The 26,748-nt window shown below is 40.6% G+C and overlaps 1 protein-coding gene across 3 annotated transcripts in view; it reads left to right on the top strand.

Annotated features, from left to right (window-relative positions):
- The window catches only part of gjc1 (gap junction protein gamma 1), a 38,599-nt gene that overhangs the window by 4,170 nt on the left and 7,681 nt on the right, over positions 1-26,748 (top strand). Inside the window, exon 1 of one of the 3 annotated variants that reach the window (XM_061026722.1) lies at positions 23,484-24,167. The exons of the other annotated variants lie outside the window; for them this stretch is intronic. The gene's annotated coding sequence lies outside the window, so the exon portion shown is untranslated. Of the gene's footprint in view, positions 1-23,483; positions 24,168-26,748 lie in introns of those variants that run through there. 3 annotated transcript variants of the gene reach the window in all.

Consider the following 26,748-nt stretch of genomic DNA (forward strand, 5'->3'; position numbering starts at 1 on the left):
ATATACGGTGCAGGTGTTTTGCAGCTCAGAACATGTAATGCTACACTACGTGTATCTCAAAGAAAGTGAGTGTTTGGTGTGTGTGGTGTTGTGGATGAGTTAGGGAATATGTTGGAGGTGCTGCAGCCTCTCCTCACTGGCTTTGTGCAACATAAAATATCAAGGTATTATGTCTATATCTTGTTTAGTAGATGTGAGCCCACTGCCAGCCTTAATCCTCGGAGTGCAGTGCACAGAGGGAAATCGGCGTCTTTATGCCTGCCAACTAGTCTGGATTCCCTCTGCGTGACACTCTGCGCCGCGGTGTTTTCTGGTTGCCAGTTCTTGTAAACGACCTTAAAGTAAAGAGAAGAGAGGAGGAGGTGGGGGATGCACTGACTTTGTAATTACCAGGTGATTAGGATCGTTAGAGGCCATCAGATGCACCCACTTTTACCGTCCTATATGTGCAAATTTCCCCTTATTTAAAGTTGGCTTCAGCTGCTCTAATGGGGCTGTTTTAAAAGTACAGTATGGATGTCATTTTTGAGCTTTTAAGGGAAGGAGCAAAATGCAATTTTCTGGAAGAGTAGTTAGATCTAAGATTGAATGAATATGTTATAAAATAATTGATGAAGCCATCGAGATGTTCCTTTGTGTCTTTAGACTGAATTCTAATTAAACTGTCATTACATTTTGAAATGATGAGCTTCATGCTGTGAGCTACAATTGATGGAGAGTTTGACCTTCATTTATTACATTGAATTAGTCAGCTGATGTATCTGGTCTAGGCCAGATGATTGTAGTCTTTAGTGTGCGTTTGGAGAGTACAGCTGAGGAGCTAAAGCGGCTGATATTTTAGGGGAGACTCTGATTATTCTGGCGAGCGGGGGAGGGTTGTGTCGTGCTCTGTGACTCAGGATGACTCCTCTGGAAAACGAGCCCTGCAGTCGGCCCTGACCCTTTATGAACAACCATGTTTCAGTTGTGTCGGTGCACGTGTCGCGTGGAGGCCGCAGCAGTTTACTGAATCTGTAAAAGGCAAAAAACGGAAAGAAAATCTTTCATTTTGCAGCAACATAAGGAAACTGACCATCATGATTGATGTCATCCATTCAAAATGATTGCAGCATGTTCATGATGCACGCTGCAACAGAGTGCAGGATGCTTCATATCCTCCTGTTGAAGGCAGAGTTATCCATAAGAGCACAAACTGACTGCAATGACCATAACCATTGCACTCAACCAAATTGTACTAAACAATTAGCCTATCAATTGATTGGTATGTCATTTATTTTAAACCATGTAACTAGTTGATTAAACATTCAAACTTTTTAATCAAGCAAAAATGCCAAATATTTGCCAGTTTCAGCTCCTGATAATTTGCTGCTTTTATGTCAGTATTAATGACATTTAGATTTTAAATGACCCCACCTTAGGCCCTAACATTACTTTTAACCATTTTCTTTTTTATAAATGAAAACATTTAATGATAATATGATAACAGAACAACTGAATAAGATCAGACCTGGGATGGCGACGTGCACAGACAAAGCAGCTCATGGGGTTTCTGCATTTTTTCAGTAACTGACCCAAGTTACGGTGCATTCAGAGTAAACAAATTTACCTTGATGAAATACTTTGAAACAATTTTTTCCCTCTATATAACGGGGAGGGCTTCAAAAAAAAGATGCTTTTTCATTATGGAGAAATGATTTATTTGCATTGACCAACCAAAGTGACTTCCCCTGAGTTTCCCAGAGTGATAAATCATGTACTGTTTTCTTTTTGTCTGACCAGCAGTCAAACAAACAGTAAAGTATAAATGATTCATGATAACATGAAACAGAGAAAGGCAATGCATTCCCAGCTGAGGGAGGTGGAAGTAACAGGGAAATGAAACGTAAGAGAGAAAGATGGAGGCGGACGGAGAGAACCCCGCTGAGTGTGGATGAAATCAAATGTCACTTCAGCCCAGCCTGGACTCATGAAGAGATACGGGCAGTCTGGCATGTGAAAGTAGTCGTGAGGCTCCTTCCCACCGGGAATGTCACTATAACAAACTGGGATCAGCTCAGACATACACACTGAGAGCCTGGTAACACACACACACACACACACACACAGATCCGGATGGAGATGTTTACGCTCCAGTCAGTGTTGAACATGCATATTCAAACTGATACGTCAGACTCATGAATCTGTGCTTGCACATTTACATATGAGCCCGGCTGTCGTGGCCCGGGCCGTGATGCGGACTGACAGGTCTTATGCCACTTCCCTCTGGTCACCAGGGGGGCGGAGCCACAACGTGACAGGAGCGAAGGCAGAGAGCTGCCTTTCATTCACTGTCAGCCTGCAATGACACAACCTTTCTGTAAGTTTTTTTAGTCACATTCGTGCGCCTAGGCATGGAGAGGTAACATGAAGGCTTCTAGCTGACTGTGCGCTCACATGACTCATACCTGTTGTTTGACTTTATCTGCGCTCACTCTGCTGCCTCTTGTGTTGTCAGAGCAGGTTAAGTGTGTTGCTTACTTAGATTAATTCAAAATAGCAGTTTGGCATTACCAACCAACAGCCCAAATGTTTTCAGTAAGCCATCATGCATGTCAAAGGAGATCATTAAATCATATTCTCATAAATAATGCCCAGAGCTTATTCATGTTTTTAAATAGATAATGGTGATATATTTCTTCCCCAATGAACAATTCAACAGTATTAAAACATCGATTCCTTAACCTGATGCCATAAAGATGTAGCAAAATTTACACCGTCGTTTAGTAGAGTTTAGTAGACTAGAAGTTAGAGTTAAAAGGAAATATTCCATAGAATCCAAGAAATTGAATGTACATAGGAAAATCATCTGTTTTAAAAAACAAAGCCCAAAATCATCTGATTCAAGGTATATTATCATGGCAACATAAACCGCTATCAAAACTGCTAGCTCGGTGAAAGCTTTATCATTCAGAGTTTCATGGAAGAGTTAGAAAGGCTTAAGGCTTAAATAGTCATTGAAGAGCCGTTCGCAGATTTTTTAGAACATTTTATGAGAAGCACTTATGTGTCTACTTATTCAGGTAACTGCAGTGATGTTTAAAGATCAGGCAAACTCGCTGTGTTTTGTCGTGTGGTTGTATGTCACCCTGTGAAACTCTATCAACATAGGTGCAGTGAAGGAGGCCGCAGAGATTTCATTAAACACACAGAGTCAGCTTCATTATCTGAACAAACACACACACACACACACACACACACACAGGAGAGATCAGCAGAGCGCCGCTCACACTGTGGAGCTTCTACTAGAATCCATAAGGGGATCTGTGCGACAGTGCTGCACACAGCAGAGGGAGCGCGGTGATCTGGCCACGAGCGCTCACGCCTGATTGGCCCAGCTGGGGTTAGCCATGGTTGGGCGATGTCCCCCTCACTCTCTGTCACCGGCAGAGCTAAGCAGAGCAGCCAGGTTCACGGACCGCGGACGACACCCTGTCACCACCGCCTTTGCCTGGCATACTCGACCACACACTGGGGCAGGGACACACACACAAACACACACGCATTCACACAGAAATGTGAAGAAAGCTGGACTGAGAGTAAGAAAGGACAAGGGGGGGGGGGGGGGGGGGGGGGGGGGGGTCACGTGAAATGTAATTCTGCATAGAAGACATTTTTTGTTTTTTGTTTTTGCTGTGATTCACCATAACCAAATTCTCATATTACTCCCATTTCATCAGTGCTGTGTCATCTCCACAGACCCTCTAACCTCCCCCCTCCCCCTCCCTGGCCATATTGAAAAAGGTCACAACCTCCATTACTGGAGCACAGAGCTAATTATTTTGCTCATGACGGATGCTAACAACATGCAATGTTGTTGTCCCTATTAAGGCATTTTTTTATTGTACAAATATTATGAGTCATGTTAGCATGCATGCCAGCAGCCTGGCCCCTCTCTTAAACGTGTGCTGTGTTTATGTTTCCCCATGGGAACCTGCAGAGCAGTGGCCCCTTTAAATGTCTTACAGAATAATTTCACTCAATTGAGCAAATACAAGGGTCGACACTAATAAAACTCTACAGAGAGACAAGCGAGCACATGGCTATTTTTAGCCTCTGTTGCATATACAACATATTTCTGCAGACACCATGATGCTCTGGGGTCGTGTTTATACAGTCTCCTATTAAACTTCACAACTCACACTGGATGTAACTGGAGTTTTACTGGAGGAAATTAACATAGAAGGTTCTGGAGAGATTTTCCAGGCAAAGTTTGGGTCAAGGTTTCCTTCTAATTTTTTTTTAGGTGTCATGGCTCAAATGACAGATCATTTTCTGATATTTTTTTGATACCTTATGGACCGCGTGGCCCACATGGTTTATTATTCACAGTTAGCCTGACAGCTATGTGGTAATCAATCCGTTTCGGTGGTTTTTCATGCAGGGATTCATTCAGAGTTCAGCTTTGCAAAGATGAGGATGCGTTCAATGGACAAAATAAACACAAGATTATCAAAGAAATAACAGACCGATTAGTTAATGTGGAAAACAACCTTTGTAGCCTAAGTTTACCATTGAAACACAGACTGAAAGTTCCCTTGCTAAAATAGATGTCTGTAAAATGTATACTTTTTTAAAAGAACAGTTTATAATCTTAAAAGTACAAAATAACTCAATATGGTGCAAGAGTTACATTAATAATTCAAGAAATATGTAGCGGCAGAATAAGAAAAACTCAGCAAATAGAAATAATATCTTGGAGAGACTAAAAAAGTTTTTAAAAAATCCTTAATTGTTTGATGAAATCGTCATAGTAAGATAAGATGAATGTATATACAGATGTTGGGTTACTTTCCTTGCTGGTGCTTCACTACCAGTGAATCGAGGAATTCCTCAACAAACAACCTGTCAGCATCCTCTCGACTCCATATCTTTTTGGGGGGCAACAAAATAACAAGTCGGTGACTCCCATATTTGTCCCTGTCTTGTTACATCACCAACACGTGATGTGTCTCCCAGGACAGCGCGGTCCTGTCCTTTCCTCTCTGTCTCTTCTCCTGGAGTCATATTTAAACAAAGTAACATTCATACACGAGTGGGTTTCCATGGCCACAAGGCCTCAGGATTATCCGAGCCATAGCCCACCATGGTGTGATCGGGAGGAAAAAGCCCAAAGGTGCACACAGATGCTCTCGTGCTACTTGTGTGGCCTTGATGATAGCCTCACAGGCTAACACTTCGAGACTCTACATCTAAAACACACAAAATAGGGAGGAAAAAAATGGACTTGACAAAAGTGCTTAAGGCTTGACTCTAAATAGCTCTGTGTTCTGTTCCTTTCTCTCTGTTTATTATTGGTTTGGGCCTCGGCTACACAGGAACGTGTTGTAGTGAAGAGTCGAGGGAAGGGAGTCTTTCTGCCAAAGAAGCCTCAAACCAAGACCGTTTACATAAAGATTACATAAAGATCGTGTTTGTTCTGGGAATGATAATGACTTAGTGATTGTATGTGCAGGCCGTAGGGGAGAGCAGCAGCAGCAGCTTCCCTGGCTGGCACACTGCGATTGTCTCTGGATCTCATCACTGCTATTGACTCTGGTATGGAGCAGGAGCGGAGGAGCATTTTAGACGCCTCACCGCCAGCGACCCTCTCTGTGAGTGGACACACACACATTTCCTCCTGAGATCAGCAAACCTGTCTAACAAAACTTACCCTGAAGATGTATTCTTTCATTGAATACAATCCTCGTAATTTCAGATATGGCCACTCTCATTGTTATCGTGACATAAGCAATTGTGGTGTGTTACAGTAAACACTGCTTGATTAGCTACTTTGTCAGAAAACAACACAAGATTAAATGGTGCGTCTGTTTACAGTGCTGCCAAACAAACTTGAGAAGTGGAACCACAATGTGATTTCATATTGACTACAAGTACTTTCCCAAAGTAGAACACAGTTAATAAAAGAAAAGGTTAGAGTTGGATTGATGCAAGCTCCATCTATAGGCCATTGTACAGCTCACTGTTCAGTTACTCCTTTTTAAAAGTAATACATAAATACAACTTACAAAAACAGAAGGCAAACATCTCCATTGTCTAACGTTTGTTCAATGTGCATTTCAGCCAGACAGCTCAAGTTTCTAGGTGTTGCTGGAGCAGCAGAACATTGTTTGTATTAACTGTCTAGAGAGTTCCAATCTCATCACTCTTTTGTTTTACATGCAGAATTTATGCAGTGTGATGAGATAAAGCGTTTCGGATGCAGGTGGATGCTGTGGTCGTGGTCGGGCTGATCATGGCTGGTGCTCACCACGGTCACAAATGCATTGCTTTTCTTGCAAATCTTTCACAATGTATAAGGCAAAAGCGAGATTTGCAACTTGCAACACTTTATTAAGTGTTTCAGACACATTTTGGTGCTATTTTTGCATTAGCATTAGCATATCAAATTAGCATCAGTAGTTATGCAGCTCTGACACACACACACAGAATTATTAGAACACAGTAAGGCTTAGAAAAAAATGCACTCTATTAGATTTAGGATCAGCTCCTGTGAATAACTCCACGGCTACAAATAAGAGCTACTATACCAAGATAATCATTGAAAGCTGCATGGATATTGCAAAACAAACACATCGACAATAAATACCATCCAAAATGGGGCTGAGTGTAAACCCGTCCTTGTGTTGTGAACATAAACATATCTTGGACTCTGACCTTACATCATTCACTCTTGTTTATTTGAGCTCTTATTACAGAAGCAATATAGGCCTTAAAAAAGAGAGTTAACTGTGCCTCTATTCTGATGTAGGGAAATGTAAGCACAGCGCTGTGTGGTCTTTAATGTGATGCTGGAGATTTCATCAGGTTGTTGTATAAACTATGAGGCCGCCTGAGGGATTCGCCTCAGGCAACAAGCAGTTTATGCAGTCCACACTCTCTGCCTATGTTTAATGAGACACATTTTATTCTGGCATTTCTTCTTCTTATTCATCTGTTTGTACCTTTTTTACACAGTGAACATACCATTCTGATTTTATACACATCTGACTCCTACATACAGTATATAAACTTGACCTGAAAAAAGCTCTTGTGCAGATCAAGTGTTTTTGAATCTGCATTATTTTCTCTCTGTGCCTTTTCCTTTTTTTTTGCGCTTTTATCTCATTGTAGCTGGACGGCATCCAGACTCTGTTGCTGACAATGTGCTGTCATTTCTTGTGTTTGGATACAGTGTGAATGTGAGCAAAATCCAATTTGTGCACAACCGGGCCTGTCACTTGACATGGCAAGCATGATTGCATGATTAAAGTTGCATTGGAACAAGTGTAACCGTAGGCGAGAGCATATTGCTGCAAACGGGATCTTTTTGTTCTTCAGTCATTCAGTATGTTTCCTTCTCTGCTCTTCCAGCCCTCGTATGCCTTTTCAAGCCTTTCTTTCCTCCCCTTTTCTGCATCCTTTAAGTGTTTTGTAGGAAATTCGATTGCTCAGTTCCGTTTACATTCACTCACCATCTGCTGAATTTGGCTGCAACTGTGAATCATTTCTTAATGTTGGCAGCTTTGCGCTGACTTGCCTTCTCTGTTCCTTTGAGCCTCCATTTCATCTTTTTTTCTGTGGTCTCCGGCATGTTTTGATCTCGAAACAGTAAACAAACTGCCGGTCCGATCCATGACTCTCAATAATAGACAGCTCACAGAATATTTACCTCAACCAACAATAACGAAAAGGAGCCCTGGTCTGGGAATAGAAACAAAATGAGAGAAAAATAATGCAAATTCTTAAGAATAACTGTGCTTTGAGAAGATAGGAAATAAACTGGATTTGTTTCATTTGTATAGGAGATCATCCACTCTTGAATAAGTGCAGTTTCTGCATTTAGAAGTACATTTTCAAAGGAACATTTAGCTTACTCATTTAAACATTATACAAGTCTTTTAATGGCACAGCCACCACAACAGTAGGCCTAAACCTTTGGCTATCGTCCTAAAAACATAATAACATAATAGAAGTACTTAGCCAAATACAACATAACTAGTGTAAAGTCTGTTACATTTCTCCAAACTTAAGGAAAATTTGTGAAAACAAGGCTATGTTTGCTAGAATTTGCCCCTGGGATTAATAAAGTATTTCTGATTCTGATTCTGATGTTTCCCTGTTGTAACTCTGTAAGGTTGTGTGTGTCTTTTTAAAGCACTCAGCCGTAACTAAAACTGTTATTCTACTGTTAACAAAACAGTCAAGCTAGCTGCTATCGAGGCTCCTCTTCGGTACAGCAGTGCTACGATGCTAAATGCTAACATAGCTCTCACTTAGAGATTTCATCATCTAGATTGATCTTGCTAACTGAAGCCATTCATAAAGTAGATTCTGTCATATTATGTTATCGGACAAAATGTGTGACAGAGCACAGTTTTTGATCAACAAAGTTTTGAATGACATTCAGTGCTGAAGTTGCCGAAATATTTCATACAAAACGTGCTCGCTGGTGTTACTGAGGAAAGTCAGGGGATCACCAGAGTCATCTCTTTCTTGTGACTGTCTTTACTCCATGTTTTTTTCATGTAAAATAAAAAAAGAAAAGAAAGATTCATTCTGGCCTGCTGTGTCGGACCAACAGGCCGACCAGGTGAAAGGCGTTAAATTAGGTTTATTGCATCGTCTGCCATCCATTTGTCTCGTGACTCTCACCTATTAATCTGCCATTTATCCTGACGTGATAGTCACTATATGATGGCTCTCTGTGCAGCATTTTAATGAATTCAGGCTGAACTCTGTATCAACTTGGCCTTGCAGTATTGTCCTTTGATAAGCCTTGGCCCTGCATGCAGCTGGGGTCCTCACTTAGCCTGCTCTGCTCCTGAAGGCGGCAGGGTGGCAGTGGAGTGATGGTGTCCATGGAGCAGTCAAATGAAAGTGGATGATGGCTGATGAATGCTATGCACTCAGACACTGACTTATTACCCAGATATTAAAGCAGAATAGCTCGGGATATCCTTGTCCCCATGTCATTCATGGCCCAGCCAGGGCTGCATATAAACATGAAGGATGTCCTGTGGATTTGTCAAAGAAAACGGGGTCAGGGTCAGAATCTGCCAGCACATTTGTACGCTTTTTTTGATTTGGTACCCGCCCATAAACGGAAGGATCTGTGAAAGGATCCTTGAGCTAGATGCTTAACCTCTGCCGGGCAACAAAATACTGCTGATACAAGAGCAGACATTCTTAAAGAGATGCACAAGTTGCACATTCCAGGAAAACACAACTAATTTAGGCCTTTAAAGGTCACATATTATTCATAATACACTTTGCCATGTCTAGTCTCTCTTCAACCCCCCCAATTATGAGAAAAGTCCATCCTCTCTGTCTTTTGTCTGCTCCACTTTTAAAAACATGTGTGCTAATACATGCCCTTTAACAGAATTTCCAATCATAACATCACACAGGGCAGTGACCCCTCCCCCAGGTGGGTGACCCTCCCACAGCTAGGTGTTTGTTCTGCCCTCTGAGTCGGCCTCCTCACCGAGGTCAAAAAGCTCCAGCAACACTTGTAGTGCGAAGATCAACTTTATTAACAAATTAGGCCGACGCGTTTCGGCTTGTGGCCTTCATCAGGGTCATCGTGGTCCTTGGCTGGTATGCCAGTCAATGCATCGATCTAATACCAATAACCCAATCGCCCCAAAGAACAAACTGATGTCAGTTCAATTATTGTGACGATAATAAACAACAGTGCTGCTAGCAGAGATTATGATCTTAGTGAAAAGCTAAATGTCAGCTATCAGGGATCATTTGTAATTTGTTAGTGGCACTAATTATGGTGGGCTACTTTCAATAGGGTTGGTGTCTAGTTTATATACAGGTCTGGATTTGGTATTGGTATCTGTATCAGTATCGATAAAGGCATCTGGATTTGGCAGCTCTAAACTGAATTATTTCAACAGGGAGGCTCAGTTACAGATCATGATACATTCATGTGAACGGCTTGAAACCTTCACCAGAATATGGCGGTTCTCTTGTAATGCCGCATTTCATTGTGTTTATGCACACGTATTCATGTCAACATGAGCCTTCAGCCCACAGACATCCCCCTCCTCTTCCTCTTCCTCCTCACGAGCTCAGCCAAAATCATCATCTCAGCGTTCAGTCACTGTGATGGCAAGGATGTCTCTACTTATCTGAAGTAAACAAATTCAACCTCGGCTGGCAGTGGCATTTGGCCTCTGTGTGCTCTGCTTCCTGGAAGCGTAAGCTTGCGTGTGTGTGTGTGTGTGTGTGTGAGGATGCTGCCATCGCAGGACACACAATCATGGACATTTGATCCCGAAGTCAGCAGTTGCTATACGCTTAGATGTCTGATTTAAAAATTCCATGCCACCGCCGCCAGGCATGAGTTGCATTTCATTATACAATGCTAATTAATTTCAGAAGGAAGTGATGCGTGTTGCTAAGAGATTGACTCATTGTCACACCCTAAATAGATGTCCACGACTCGTGTAGCCTTACGGGCAAATTTGACGCTAGGTAGAAGGATGTTAAGCTATTAAATAGTTCAAAGTGAAAAGATGATAAGAAAAGGCTGACTTTAATGGACCAGCTGTTAAGCAGTCACTTGTTAGTGTCCCTTCATTGTTTTACATCCTCAGGGACTTGTTTAATACCGTGTTTGAAGTCATCTGTATGGCAGCCTTAGGGGAGATGAGTTGCTGGCAGGTCTCAGGTCGGCTCTGGCCGGAGACAATGAGCTTCACAGTATAGCCAGGTTTCTGCACAGAGGCGGCCTAATGCTCTTATGTACCCCTTCATCTCATTCCATCCATCTCGCTTTACCACGATTTAACCCATTTGTCTTTTCGCCACACATCCCCACTGTCTCTCCTCTCGGGTCAAGCTCACAGAGCTCAGCGAGCCATTATTCATGGACAGCCATAAATCAGCTCTCTAATCAGCTCCTGCACACATCAGCCAGCAGGGTGTTACCCCTGAGCACCACACAAATCAATCTCATCAATAAGTGGAGAAAGTTTGCGTTTTTGTGTGCGGGCATCTGAGCAGTAATTGACCTCTGTGTGGAAGTCCATAAATCTTTTTGCTTTGTGGGGGGGGGGGGGGGGTTGTTCATGCACTCCTCCTCTGCTTGTTAGCCGTTTGTTTCACATCACTGCTGTCTTTCACTGCAAACAAACTCAATACTGTGTCAGATAGTGAAGGTGTTTACGCTTTGTGCAACAGCCAAACAAACACAAAAAAGGTTGTGTAAAAAGGTAAGTGAAGAAAAATAGCACAATTCGACTTACATTAGATGAGTTAAAAAAAATTTTTTAAACATATTCAGCAGCAAAAGCGTAACACTTTTAAATCATTTGTCTTAGTTTGAAGATTTTTGGAAACATAAGTATGCAAGTACACAAAATGTGCAATTTAAGACCTTTTGACCAATAAGGGGTCACTTTAGTGTTTAGTCATGGGAGAGCATAATGAGTCAAACATTGCTTTACCAGCCTGTTATACTTTTGTTTATTTGAAAGGAAAATCATACTATGTTGCATAGCCCTCGATGAAAAAGGAAACTAGGTTTAATTTGCATTTGACCAATAGTCCAGTCAAAAGGAAGGGAAATTAAAAAAAAAGCGACAGAAAAAAACCCCCCACAACTTTCGCTCGCTCTCAATCTTCTTTTGTGTATTTATTAAAGAATAGTTTGACCTAGAGGCAAACACTGTGGGCTGTACACCTGTGTTGTGTCTCTGTGTGGCAGCTGTTATCTCTTCTCTGGATGCTTCTTAATGGCAGCCGTGGAAACTTTAAATAAACCTGTGTACATAAACAAACTTTACCAGTGAACCTTCTGGCGAAGGTATTTAAGTTAAATGTATACAGAGAGTGGGGCTCACTGTAATGTAAGCCTGAAAGATGCTGTAAAATGTACTTCTAAAATGTACCGAGGGTTTGAAAAGTGAACAAAAGGAATGCTAGTGTAACTGTAGTAGCGCATGGGACAGCCAGACATGAGTTGTTTGTGGTTTGTTGATCTGCAGTCAAATGATCTTTAAACTGAAAGCTGGCTCTCACATCTGATTGAACACAATATGGGAGATACCAACTTTACCTTATATAGGGTTTAAGCTGCCAATAGCCACAAGGCAGCTACAGTATGCTCATGTAGTCCATTTTAAATGCAATGGATAACATTTCCAGATGATAAATGAGTTGAGGTTTAGTTTTGATAACTTGCTATCCGTCAACCTCTGCCAATCATTCAGCACCAACCTCTCCTCCTAATATGGTCACTTCTTCTCCAGAACATGGCGACAAGCTAATTTGCCAAACATGAGGTCCTAAAGTGCCAGTTAGCTAACCAATGGCTGATGTTGTGGTGGCTACATCCAAAATGCATACTGTCTATGTTTGGATTGACTTAACTTATAGGCCAACAGTTGCTGTTGCCGTACACTTGGTTTAATAATGATGCAATTTGCAGATTGGGAATTTTCCAGATCAGAGGCAGCCATCTGGATTGTTTTAGAAAATGCCAAATATGACTTTTCCTGTACAGTCGTTGTAATAAACTACCAAATTGATTCACTATGGAAATCAATGAGGCTGGTTAAAATTTGGTGAGGAGACCTGACACGTCTACCTGAGAAAATTAGATATTTGCAGAGATTCACCCTTTCCCCTTGGCAATAAAACATGGCATTGAGATTTTAAAATGGATTTCATAACTAAATTGTCAATGTCAAATTTAATTCTCAAATATTTTTTCGACAGAAGACATGTTTTGTTGTGTCAGCCACATGCAACATTCTGTGCATACATGACCTCCAACTCTAATGAACCATTATAATTATGCAGTTGCATGATGTAGTTTGTTTGATGTGTAAAGAGTGAGTGTCTGTCCTTATGGCTGAGGATGAGGAGCAGAAGGAAGAGGGTTTTTTTTTTTTTTTTTTTAGAAGGGGGATGGGGACAGAGAACAGTAGGGAGAGCAGAATGAGGGAAGGTTGATGGAAGGGTGAGGGTGTGTAGGGATTTGTGGGGGCGGGTAGCAAGGACCCACAGGGGGAGGAAGGAGGGGGATGGTGAGGAATGAGGGGATACTAGTGTGCTGAGTCCTCTCTCCACCCCTCCCAGCCTCTTTCAGACATTATAATACTTCCATACTGTGCGTTGGCTCGTGAGTGAGCTCCATTTTCTGCCCTTGGTGCCAGACTATGAATGGGCACATTGCATGCAAGCTTTGTCTCTGCTCAGCGCTCTGTGCCATGTGCTGAAACAGGCCGCTCCATTCATGCACTCTCTCCAATTTTGTCTCATTAGACCGTGGGCGCCATGCGTGTGGAGCTGCCTTTGTGTGTTAAATGCACATGCGTACATGTTTGTCTCTATAGTGTGAGAATTGATTGCTTCGCTTGCAGGGTTTTTTCCCGATGTAACATATGTGTGCACCAGGCGTAGGCCAGCATCTGTATCTGTGTTTTTTGTTTTTTTTTCACTCATGTATGGTGCACAGAGGACGACAAGGGATAAGACCTCATATCAGGAAAGGATGGGGGGGGGAGACAGAGGTGGGGGTTGGACTACTCTCTTCAGATTCAGTCAAGATATTCCCGCCCCCTAGCCAGTTGTGAAATTGACCCACGCATTGTTGACCTCAAGATCTTCTCATCCCAAAAAACACTCCAAAATGTGCAACTCTTGTTTTGAAAAGCCACCTTTGAATCCTTGACCCCGTAGGAGCGCACTGTTTTGTTTTCACTTCATGGTACGCATGATGAATTGAAACGTGCAGAGGGTGAAGGAGTCTGTTTTAAACACACCATCAGCTCTTCCCTCTGAGTCATCTCACATCACCATTCTGCTCTTTGTATCTATCAGTCTTTCAGACAGTAGAAAGGCCCCTACAGTGTAGACCCGGGCTGAAAGCTGCAGCTGCTGCACACACACAGCAGAGGCAGGGGACAGCACTCCCAGTGCTCCTCTACACACACACACATACACACTTATACACATATAAACATATAAAGAGAGAGAGAGAGGGAGAGAGAGCTGCTCCTCCCTGTTTGTCTGATGTTTTGCTTTGCTTTAATAGCAAGACTGATGCCATTTAAATCTTTCGCTTCAATTCACTGCAAATCCAGCTGCATAAGTGGGTTAGCAAAGTCCTTTACTGATACACAGACGAGGACAATGAATGCAGCGGGCCTTTACAGCCACATCACATTCATTTATTCTACTGTCAGATCATCTGCTGATACATTCAGCAAACCTGAAAGATCTGCAAAAAGATGATGCTATGGGAAGATTGCTGAAATTTGCAATCATTTCATGCACCCATTTTCATTTTTAGAGTTCCATTTTACACATTTTATATCTAACACAGCATTAATTTCAGAGCATTGAAAGGTTTGTTAGTAATCGTATTTATTTATTTTTATGCTAATGCTTTTTTTCTTTAACTCTAATGCTTTTAAGAGGGAAGTGTCGTAGTTTTCCAGCCACTTATTGACTGCTTTCTGTATTTATTGCTTTTAAAACAAGTCATTGAAAAGACAAATTGGTAGGTGTCAGGATCTTGTACCAAAAGGGGTGATTAAGGTGGCGAGTATAAATACATTTCAGTGTAACTTTAGAATAACAAAGGAGAATTTCATTTGAATTCTTTTTTTGTACGAGCGAGTTGATCTGCTTGTTTTGCCGTAAGTACATTTGTTTTTCTACTTATCATATTCGTCTTTATTATGTCTAATTTTCCAAGAGAGTGATTTCAACATCTGGACAAAAAGAAGGATCACTATCCACTTATTTTTTTTATTTTTCTTCAGACATACATGTGTAACGACATGCCTCATTTTGGGTTAAAGTGAACTTTTCTCCACCTTATCATTGCCATATCATGAATTTGCATGACCAGTCATTATCAAATATTATTACATTATGTAAGTATGCATTAAATAATTAAAATCAGCAATTTGAAATTTTTAGTACTTCTGGCGATGTGACATTAATTCTCTTCTAAAATTCAAAGTGCTGAACTTTCATTGAATATGTTTAAAAGTTTTGATATTTCTACCATTTAGGTTAACATAAAAGCATATTTGACTTTTCCTTTTAACACTTGTTGTGATAACTGAATATAACTACATCATATTTATGTACTAATCAGTATCACGTTTCCCTTTTCTGATATATTACCCAAAAAGTGCACACAAGCAGACTTCTATTTTTAATGTGCAAACACAAAATGATAGGCATCAACATACTAAATCCAACTAATGTTATATTCCCTGCATACAGTACAGGAGGATAATTTTGGAACCAGCTGCTGTATTAATACATATTTGAGATGTTATTTCAAGAAATTCTTCCTCTCCTTCACCCGTCTTCCCCCTGCCCGGAATTCTCAGCTCCTGTGGTATTAAAGATGCGCCGCGGTAAACCAAGTCATCCCTAATCCCGTATGTGCTGTATGGGCCTCCTCCTCCACCGACGAAGTCTCATCAAGGTGAAAGTGCTGTGTGATTTGTTGGATATTATTAGCATGGTAATAGGGTCTTAGAAGACACGGAATGAGAGGGAGCGGCACACGCTGTGCATCCAGGTGTGTGATATTTAGCAGCAGCAGTTGCCTCAGGAACAGATCTGTCAGACGAGTGAACACACTGTAATGAACGACTGGCCACTCCCCTGGAGAACGGGAATAATATGAATAAGAGTTACACACACGTTCACTAGATTTCAAATGCACACATTCAGAGGTTTAAAACTAACATAAACACACAAACACAAAAAGCATACACATGAATTCCCCTTGCCCTCTAAACATACCACCAAAGGCAAAAGTGCTTTTCAGATGCACCTATACATGTAACACACGTCAAATGCACACGCACACACACACAACCACATGTCTAATATGCTCCATCTCTGCCTGAAGACACAACAAGAAACATCTAATTCTGACTCACTCTCAGTCTGACTCACACACACACACACACACACACACACACACACACACACACACACACACACACACACACACAGACACACACAGACACACAAACATGTATATTTACTGACACAACCACAGAGCAGCATTTTCCCCCAGGAGCTTTTGCCCTTTAACTATGTTACTGGGACAGATTTAATCTCTAATTCATTCTATATTTCTAGTTCAATACATTAACACTGCCTTCATTCAGAAAAGAGACCCTCAGACTCCTCCCCTAACTCCCTCCCCTTGCCGCCTTGCTCCCTCTGACTCTCCCTCCTTTCCTTCTCTAATGAGTCTCTAAAGTGTGCAGGTGAGCCTGAAGCCCGAGGTGCTAGCTGATAGCTGTGCTTCCACGTGTGTGCGTGTGTGCATGCGTGATCATGGAGGATAACGTACACATGCTGGGGGAGCTGCACAAGCCTCCGCTCACCTCAGGTTAACTCATCTCCTTTCCTCTAATTAGAGATGAGAATCTGAAGGCTGATGAGTTCAAGACTTTGTTAGAAATGAAATGTGGCTTAGTCTTACTCTTGGACATGTGATGGAGAAAGTAATAGCTTTGCACGCTCATGAAGGTTTGTAGTTTTCTGTTTGATACAGAACTTCATTGTATGGGGTTCAAAATAAATTTAAATTAAAGGCAAAAAAACGATAGTATAGTATACAATGTGACACGATGCTATGCGATACGAGACCATACATGATCTTTTTCATCTCTAGAAGATAAAACATTTACAACCCTTAGCTTTTTTCAATACAGACAAAGTGCTCTTTTCAGTTTTCTTTATGTATTTGTTTTCTTCGTTATGCTATATACACAGTGTTTTTTTTTTAAAGCTCTTTTTTTAAACTCATCCAAATAATGCATTCATTTTTTAGACACAAAACTGTAAAAACACTGTAAGAAATAAAATTGTATTTGAGTCTATTTCCATGTAGGAGGATATTATTCCAACATATTTTTCTGCCACTTTCATTTAAACCCCATAACTACTGTAAATATTCCTGATATTTGTGTGGAGGCCGCACTTCACTGCTTTAAATAATACATTTATAGTAATTTAACCAGTACAGATGCTCATTATTCACTAATGGACTTCAAATTACATCAATACATTCAAGAGTGTGAATATTTACAAAGGCCACATATGGATTCTGTATCATCAAAAGAGACTTCTCCATCTACAGCTAAGAATGCTAAGGATGATGTTTATATCAAAGCAGTAATAAACAGGGAACTTACAGCCTTATCTTTTTGTGTCTTTGCATTCTGAAAGTTTACAAATGAAACCCAAAAGACAGTTATTTAAAAAATTAAAAAAGAGATTAAAAAAAATGCCCCAACATTAAGGTTATCTGAAGGAAACAGCATGTGTGTGAGCTCTTTAAGCTCCGAGCCTGCATGCTTCACATGTAAGCTTCTCTATTATTTGTTACTGCAGTGGCTTAAACATGCTGCAAATCATAACACATGTACCGAGGAAGGTTTACTCTGCATATACACACAGGGTGGCACCCAGAGTCAAACTGAGGGAGCCCGATAATCTGCAGTCCAATCCTCTGCAACTGTGCTTTACCCTCTTATATCCTGCAGAGAGTTCTCTTATTTCATCTCTGTTTGATGATTCCTTTTATTCACAGATCACCAAGATGCATGACTTTGATCACAAATCTCGCAATGTCTCTGCAATCACGTTTTAAAAAAATGAACAGGTGCAGATGTTAAAGCTTCCATTAACCTGCTGTAGATTAATTCGGACATAAAATAGTCATGTTTTTTCTATGCTCAAGGACTTTCCTGCTTTGAAGGGTAAAATAAAAAACACAGTTTACTCACCGGTGTACTTGATACATTAACCTGACAGAGAACTCCCACCTTACAACCTTTGTGCAGTTAATCACTGACTCAAAGATGGTGTTTGTCAGGAGGTGATATTCCAACTTTTTGTCCCCTGTGGTTAAAATAATGAGATTCTCAGCAAGGGGATTTCTATAGGCTATACTGCATGACATGGTTGGTTGGTTTATTTGTTTAGTTGTGTGCAACACTATTTATAGTGTGCCTTGTTAATGGTGGGCTATGTTTAGTCCCCATATCCGTCAAGCCAGCCAAGATCTACACACGTGCATTCCCTGTATGTTTCATATCTACGTCTGGACATTCTGCATTAGGTGAAAGTTAAAGACAGTATGTCTTGTAATCACTGTTTATGCTTTTTGAGGCACAGATTTGTTTCCATATGCTTTTTTTTTTTTGCAGCTTCAGAGCCATAATGATGATGTTTTTGTCCCCTATATAGAGACTGGAATGTCTCCAATGCAGCCATCAGGACTCTGAGTCCTAACAAAGAGACTGTGCATCACTGGCATATGACAAATTACAAAACAGCACAGCCACATGTGTCAAACTGTGTACAAGCCAGTTCTGAAAGTTTACAGGTTTCCGTTCCAGCCAGACATCCAACACAGTACACCGCAGATAATCGCTCTAATAAATCCCCCCTGTGTTGGCTGGAGCACTGATCAGTGGATGTAGTTGAACACAAGGAGGTGTGGATGATTTCTTTTTTTCTGTGCTCATGTGAATCTGTTTGATTGTCACAAAGCAACACTATGAGCTCTTGACCTCAAGCCTGCATTTTAAAACAAACAGAGGAGTGCAGATGTCTTCACTGACTCTACTGTGTGTCTGCTAGCACTTTGCATTTGGATGCTCTAAGAGGGAAAAAACATAACTTTTCTGTGTTGACAAAGAAGATAGCCAGAGTTCAAGAGAATGCCTCCTGACCAGCTGTTAAATGTTTTGACAAGGGAATATCTGCAGTACATGTGATGAGGCTAAATGGTTTCATTCCAATGGGAGCTCCTCACCAAAACCCATTTACCAAATAAGTCTCTCCTGCTCGCTCCATGCGTCTTTCTCTGGCATGAACAAAACATTTTTAATGTCTTGAATCAATTTTTTGTGACTTTGAAATATAACAAAAATGGAAATGTTGTTTTTGTACATGTGTTATGCTTTAAATAATCGTCTTCCAGTTTATCCTCAACTGTCTCTCAGACTTCATTCCAAAGCTATGAAGTTTAAAAATTAGACTTGGAGACACTGTCCCACTTAAAGTCCTGTAAAACTGTTCACTTTATATGTCTGTTGCCCTTTTATTATTTACACCACACACGTAGTTTACAGTAACAGCTTCAGCTGAGACTGTGAATGTGAAATATGCAGAAAGGTGAAGAGGTTCAGTAACTGTTTGACTTCACATTAAGATGCTGTTGAAGTGTTGTTTCTAGAGCTAGATTTTAAGAATAAAGTTGCTTAATTTATGAAGTTTAGATCAAAGCAGCAGAGGGGGAAGTGTTAAATAAGATTTCATTTGTTTGATTGAGGTTGTGGAAAAGTTGCAGAAGTTGCCTCTGAAATTCAACTTGTCTGTAAACTTCCTGATTTCACTTGTTAAAGACCACTCTACTATGTTTCCATCTTAAAAAATTGCACTATTTCCCAGGACGGTTTCCCATAAATAACCCTTCTCCAATGACACTGCTGCCTGAGGCTTAATACACATTAATAACAACTCGTCAGTCTACAACCGGAAAAAGATAATGGCTCCAGTGGAACCACTTTGTAGAGAAAAAAAAAAGGACAAGAAGACGTCTGACAAATCTGTCACTCAAGCCTGTTCTTAAGAGTGCTTTGATGTCGACAAGGACGATACACTGTCAAATGTGCCAAATTAGTTTGGTTTATGCAGACGGGCTGAGGGATTATGGGAGTTAAGCGACACCAATCTCCACAATCCATCTATGAGCAGTCTGTTTAATGCCAGGCTATTATATATAAGTGTAAAATATATTTTTTTTAAATAGGCTTATATGTGCTTTGGTTATCCTTTTTTTAAGCAGAAGGTTTGCACGACTTCATTGTTTCTAAGTTTGTTTACATAATGTAAATATGTAAAGCCTATGATGACACTTCTTTAAATGAGTATAATAGTGTTTCATGTTGCTGTAGAATATAGGCTACTTGATGGGCTGTATGGATGGAAGCACAGATTTATACACTTAGGGCGGGTGGTAAAGTGGCACCAAGGGAAATGGGGTTCTTCGATGGGATCGGATACTGCATTCAGTTTTGAGCTCATAAATGATTCATTTACACACACACACACACACACACACACACACACACACACACACACACACACACACACACACACACACAAACTTACTTTTTATCATCAACTAGCTAAAGGAACCTGTGAGAAGAGAGAGCAGAAAAACTCTTAAGTAAGTGTTTATGGGGGTGCTGTTGGATCGTGCACCCCAGGCTGCAGGTTCAAATCTGACCAGCGGCTCCTTTCCCACATGCCATTCACCATTTTATACAAATACGTTAACATACTTCACACCTTTATATTAACAGAAAGTTATGTGTTAAGCACAATGCCTGATAATCCTGCAGTGACTTTGGAATCTGTCAATCAAACAATAATATGTGAGTCAGTAACTTTAGTTACACGGCCCATTTCACAAGCTGACACCACAAAGACCTAAGAGAAAATAAAAGAGGACATAGACAGACTTGGATTGCAGACTTGAAGCATTAATTATCAGAAGAATAAAATAAACTCTCAACTATAAAGAATGTCTAAACAACTGGGTCTTGATCTGCTTTTTTTTAAAGGTGTCCACAGTCTCCACTGATCATAATCCAAAGAGAGAGAGATCCAAAGTTTAAGAGCTTGACCTCAAAAGCACAGTTTCTTTTTGTGTCTAGCCTGGAGTGAGGATCATTAAAACACAACTCAATCAGATAACTTTGGATGTCACTCGAACGATATGGGGCTGCATTTAGGCAAATGCAAATTTGTCTATAATTTGACATTTGATCTTTTCTTTACCAAACCTACTAGAGATATGTTAACAGCAACAATTTATTTGATTGTTTTCCAGTAGCTGCTCCTCCCTTTCTTTGTGTTATTGGAAATGAGCATCCATCAACAGCTTGCTTTTAAATCTGCCGTATTTAGTCTCCACATTGTCGAGTATTTAGATACTTTATTTGGTCCATTTGAAACAAAAAAAACAAAAAACATGGGATACTAGGTTTTTTAATAGTAAAAACCAAATAGCGTGGCCCTCCAGTTTGGCTTCTAACTATAACCTGCAGAGTCCATCATGTTGAACGTCATCCATCACGCACTTGTTGTTTCTTGTTGTATCTGTTACATATTGTTTATAGTTTGGATTGTGTTTACTCTTCCACAGGGGGAACCCAGATTGTACCGATGGGACCTTTTGATCTGCAGTCAAATTCTCTATCACTGAGCTTTACTCCCCTACATGACCAGTAGTGACAGTAACAGAGAGGTGTTCAACGTGATGTCAGCACAAAATGAAAGTCATAAATCATCTCACTCCCTGTGCTGGCTGAGTCTGCAAAACTGACCTTGACTGTGGCACAAACAAGCACACAAACTAAATAAAAAAAGTGACTCACAAGGCGATTTAGTGTGTGTTAATCACAAGTTAGAGTTTGAACACAGAACTTAATGTGGACTTTTAACTCTGCTTTCTAACAGACACAGAGATAAAATGTCTTTAGAGGGATTCATATGTAAATAGATAGCATCATTCCTCCCGAAATGTGCTTGCTCACAGTTTAATGTGAATGGTTTTATTTCAGTAATGGTTTGGGAGGCTCGTCATCTACAGGCAGGCGCATCAAAACCAACCATCTGCTGTCAGTAGACTCTAAAAATCAACATGAAAAGTGTTTCATAAAGCGACTGCCATCAAAGTAAAAAGAGGACATCAAATTATTCAAGGTTATTACTCGACTGACAGGTCCAAAAACTGCATCCCACTACTTAGAGACTTCTCAAAAGAAATGGCCAAATTGCGATGGCTGTACATTCAAGAAAAAAAAACCACATTTAACAGAAGCTGTGGACATTGAGTGACACGATATGAATCTAAAGAGGATTTACACCCTCTGATTTCTCAGCACATGATCTGTGAAATTTGGTGATAGCAACTGGTTCGCTCTGAAGACGCAGATAAGAAAAGAGGCCGAGATAGTGTGCAGTCCTAATTTCAGAGACGAGCGCTGGTGCTTGGATTTGGACAATATCAAACGGACATCTTTTATTGTTCTTGGTTTGGCATGATTACGACTCTTATGTGAGAGCATTAGAGAGGGAGCAGAGTGATGGAGGGAGAAGGGCAGGCCGAGGCTGAAAGTGATGAGAAGGATTATGAGGGGGTCCACATTTCTGCACGAAGAAGCAGCAGTATGGCAGACATAAAGCAGAGTTTATGGAGTCCTCTTCTGGCTTTTCTAAAAACTTTTTATGTGAATGTTAAATTTTTAGTAGGCAGCTCTTTGCCATTCCCTCCCAGACCCAACTCACTGGCATCCCTAGCTCACGGCATGTTGGGCATTAATTATTCGTCACATATTAAAACATTGGACTTTGTAAGAAAACTCACTGCTTGGGGTCCAAACAGTCCGTACTGCGCTTATAGCCTAACTCAGTGGGGGGTTGGTCACGAGCATGGTCACAAAACGAGCATGTTTTGTAAGATCAGGAGGTGAATATGTGTTTTCAGCTCCTCCCCCTCTTCACACTCGATGCTCCCCCTCTCCACGTTGATCTGCTGCAGGGTATTGATCTTTTTTCCTCCATCTTTTGCTTGATGGCGACCTTTTCAGCGTTCAAATTCCAGATTGAAAGCTGATTGTCTGCCACAGTGTTATAGGGAGACCGCAATATTTCGGCTCAGCAGTAAACTTTTCTTGGCAGGTTTTATAAGCCACAAGCTTGTGTTTACTAATCAACACAAACACTCAGTAAAAGCAAAGATTTTCAGATCGGATTTTGCAGAAAGGCACTGCTCAGATTAAAAATGTGGCCTCATGATGGCACTAGTTGATAAGTCACAATATATAGAAGTATACAGTTCACCCTCTGTGGGATATGAATGCCTTAAACATATTTTGTTTTTGCAAACCTTCTAATGTCTATTAAAAACCTCCAAAACACACATGTCAACCTCATGGTGGCACTAGAGGAAAGAGGATCACCTAAGTAATTTGATTTCCTCCTCTAGGGACCATGAATGTCTGTACACAATTTAAAAACAATCAATGCATTGATATTTCTGTAGCCAACAAACTAATGTGTAAGCCAAAAGCCATTGATATACCACTCAAACCGCACGTGTCCTGGAGCTTTAAAAAAACACTCCCTACAAAAGCCATTGCTTTATTTTGAAAGAGGTTGTGAGGTGTAAACCTGTAGGAAAGATTTACCTTTGTTTGTCCTTGTAGAAAACACTCCGCTCTTTATAATGAGGACAGAGAATTGTCTCAGCGTCGCTCTTATCAGAAGTTTATTCCCACTATTATCTTGTTGTAAAAACGCATCCGACAACGGTTTGTTCCACCAATAAACACGTAAACAATCATTGTTTTTCTTTCCCTTCTTGCTCAACCATTTTGCATTTTTGTGACAAAAAGCCTATACAGTTTTCAAAGTATTAATAAATTAGGATCTCCTAATATCAAAGGTCTACTTGTACCATTCGATTATTAATCTAAGCTGCACTTTAGCAGCGTTGTAAAAGCATAGTGAGATTTCTAATTGCCACCCTTAGCCTCACCTGAAGGCCCCGTCCTATCATACCTTTCCTTCCACTCTATCACTGCCTGACAGTCCCAGACTTCCCTCCCTTCTGCCCTCCGAGGGGGTATTAAACCACCACCACCACCTCCTCCTCCTCCCCATCATAACCACACATCCACCCCCACCCTCAACCATGACCCAGTTTGGAGGGGATAAGGGGGTAAGTGAGGACCATTGTAAGTACCACAGGGAAAGAGGCAAGATGCTCTGCCTCCCTCATTCCTCTCTCTTTCAGGAAGCGCTCACACTTGGTTAGGCACAAACACTGAGGCTGTACTTGAAAGAGCGGCGGCGGAGACGTTGGGTTTTTGTTTGGAGTTTTTTTTATTTGTTTTGTCGAGATGCCGTTGTTGTTGATTTCGGGTCAGGGCTGTTTGATGTCAGAGGGGGGTAAGGGGAATGTAAAAGAGGCTAAGTGAGACGGGAGACAGAGACAGAGATGTGGGGCCTTAGGTTGAGGGACAAAGGACACATTACCTGTCATCTGGGCGAGAAGGAGTAGAGTGAGTATGGCTGCTTCATCACTTTGCTTTACTGCTTGTTTATAGTCTAAATGTGCTCATTGTTGCTGTCTTTTCATTTTCTATTGACTTTGAGGAATAACAAAGGAAAGGTTCTATCCCGAGGGAAAATGACTGATACTTCCAAAATATGGAGGAAGTGTAATGTCTTCAAAATGTGTTTTTTACCAGGAACACTAAGATCATTTTAGATGTATTTCTTTCTCAGATTAAAGGCACAGATCCACACAGTGAGTGAGGCTGCTCCATGCTTCAGAGATCCATCCTGTAACATATGGAACCAGTTTACCGTTGCATTTCTTCCCTTCGGACAATGTTAATGAGGGAATTATATTAGTTTCCCACTCGCACACGGAAGGAAACGCTCCTTCACATCCCGACTTCCCCCTTGCAGAAAAAAGAAGATTAGCTCATTCATTCATCTCACCCAAGATGTTCTCGCTTTAAGATTGCCCTGCAGGCCGGAGTTCAAGTTTGACCAAATAACAAAATAAGTCAGCCGTTTCTATTTTCATCCCTAAACAGTTTGAATTTCTGAATGTTCCTTTATGTTTTCTGGAACTGGTCAAGTAGTCAAGTAATTTTCATTATTCCATGCATTGATTACATTTCATCTCCTGTGTGTGTTTGTGTAAATGCACGCACCGTTTCTGGTAGAGATAAGTCTATGACATGGATGCGATAAACAGCTCTGATAACCTTACGAGTCCATGAACTCAACTAGATATAAAGTCATGTGAGCTCTTAATCACTTCAATGTCTCTTTTGAAGAAAGTTACTGCTGAGAGAGAAAAAAATCAGACAAATAGAAAGTGTTGATAAGTATCCCATTTTTTGCTATGTATTTTTTTTTTTCTCTCGGAGTGCCTAACAAAGCAGCTTATCCTGTGCCTTCAGTGAAGGAAGAAGGGAACCACAATAAGAGAAACCCTGTGTTTTTTTTTTTTTTTTTAAAGTCAAGCTTTTCCCGGCTGTTGGTCTTCCACAGCGCGCTGATTTCCACTCATATCATGAGTTGATAGACAGCTGCTTATAACCATTTTAATGACATACATTTCACGGTTTAACATGAGGTCTCTCAGCATCACAACAGCCAGAATTTAACCCACATTATGGCGGTCGAGGGGGTGATCGTGGACAGATGTCTGTCTGTGAGAGCAGATTAGTTTGATCTGTGCAGGATGAGGTGGAGGCTTGGATCAGTAACGTCTGAGGGAAATGACCCTCAAGTGAGGACAATCGGTGGAACAGAGGTCCCGCTTATTCCTCTTTAAGCCCAATGATGCTTTCATTTTCTAAAAGGCAGCGTTTGTGTGTGTGTAGTTTTGGCTCTATTATAACATTAACTTAAATTAGACCCTATTATAGACACCAAAGTCATCCACGTGTCTCTTATTTGATGGTTTGAAATAATCTCACAAGCTATTGACTTACAAAAACAAACAAAACAGAGACCTTATTGTACCACAATTTTCATCCCATCCCAAGTAATTATTAGCCCCATTGCCTATTTTTCACAATAAAGGTCTTTTTTTAATGTGATCAGCCCAACAAAGACAGCATATTAAATCTCTGCACACAGTAACTCTCATCAAGGGCAGCTTTCAATTCTGTCATTTTTTTTATTATCCGGTCTCCCTTGTGCAGTGTGCTTAAAAGCGTTGTTGAAATACAGTTTAATGAGATAATTGTGGCACAATAAAGCAAAATGAGATCATCTTAATGTTGTGTCACAGTACCTGACCCTGAGAAAGAGATACTAAAGTGTGAGAAAACTATTTTTTTCTTTTCTTTTTTTTTTTGTCATCTGGACTCTTCCTGTCTGTGTTCAAAGCAAACAGTTAAAATCATCGGTCACAGGAAGAAAAAAAAAAAACATGGGCATGTTAAGCACACCGAATTTGAATTTAATTTGTTTTGAATGTTCATCAAACTGGAAATTTAATAAGAACACATACAATAGGAATCAGTTTATTACTCAATTAATCCTTTTAGATAATATGAACCTGCTGTTATTGCATGACTGTCATCCCTGAATTCTAAAGGGCTTAATATAAAATTTATTGGTCATGTATTGTGATACTTCGTGCCTCGCTGATGTTTATCATTCTTTTTCAAATGAGCGACGGTGGAGAAATCATTCCGGTCATTAAAATGTGTAGAAGAACCAGATAAGGCAGCACTGTACAGAAGCAAAGATGTATACATTAAAGTGAACAGTCAAAATGAGGAGGGCTTCAAAAGGCAGTATATAAGCAGGATGTAAACTTTAGATTATGGCTGATTAAAGATTATGATTTGCTATTACTTTAAAAACACTAAGACAGAGCTGACAGAGTGAACACACTCAATTAGTAAGAAGAGTGAAGAGCTGTTTACCCCGAGCTTGTACTGATGTTTGTACTCTGCAGGGGGGAAAGTGCAGCTGTGCTCTGCGCTGACTGATGGAAAGCGGCTCAGCATCCATACAACATGTTACTGTGTGTGATTACTTAGCAGAGAAACGGGAACAAATGAGTATTTAAAATAATGAGGAAATGATCCAATATGTTTGTTGTGCATT

Source organism: Labrus mixtus, chromosome 20 (genome assembly GCF_963584025.1).
Source record: "Labrus mixtus chromosome 20, fLabMix1.1, whole genome shotgun sequence".
In the NCBI taxonomy this organism is placed as follows: domain Eukaryota; kingdom Metazoa; phylum Chordata; class Actinopteri; order Labriformes; family Labridae; genus Labrus; species Labrus mixtus.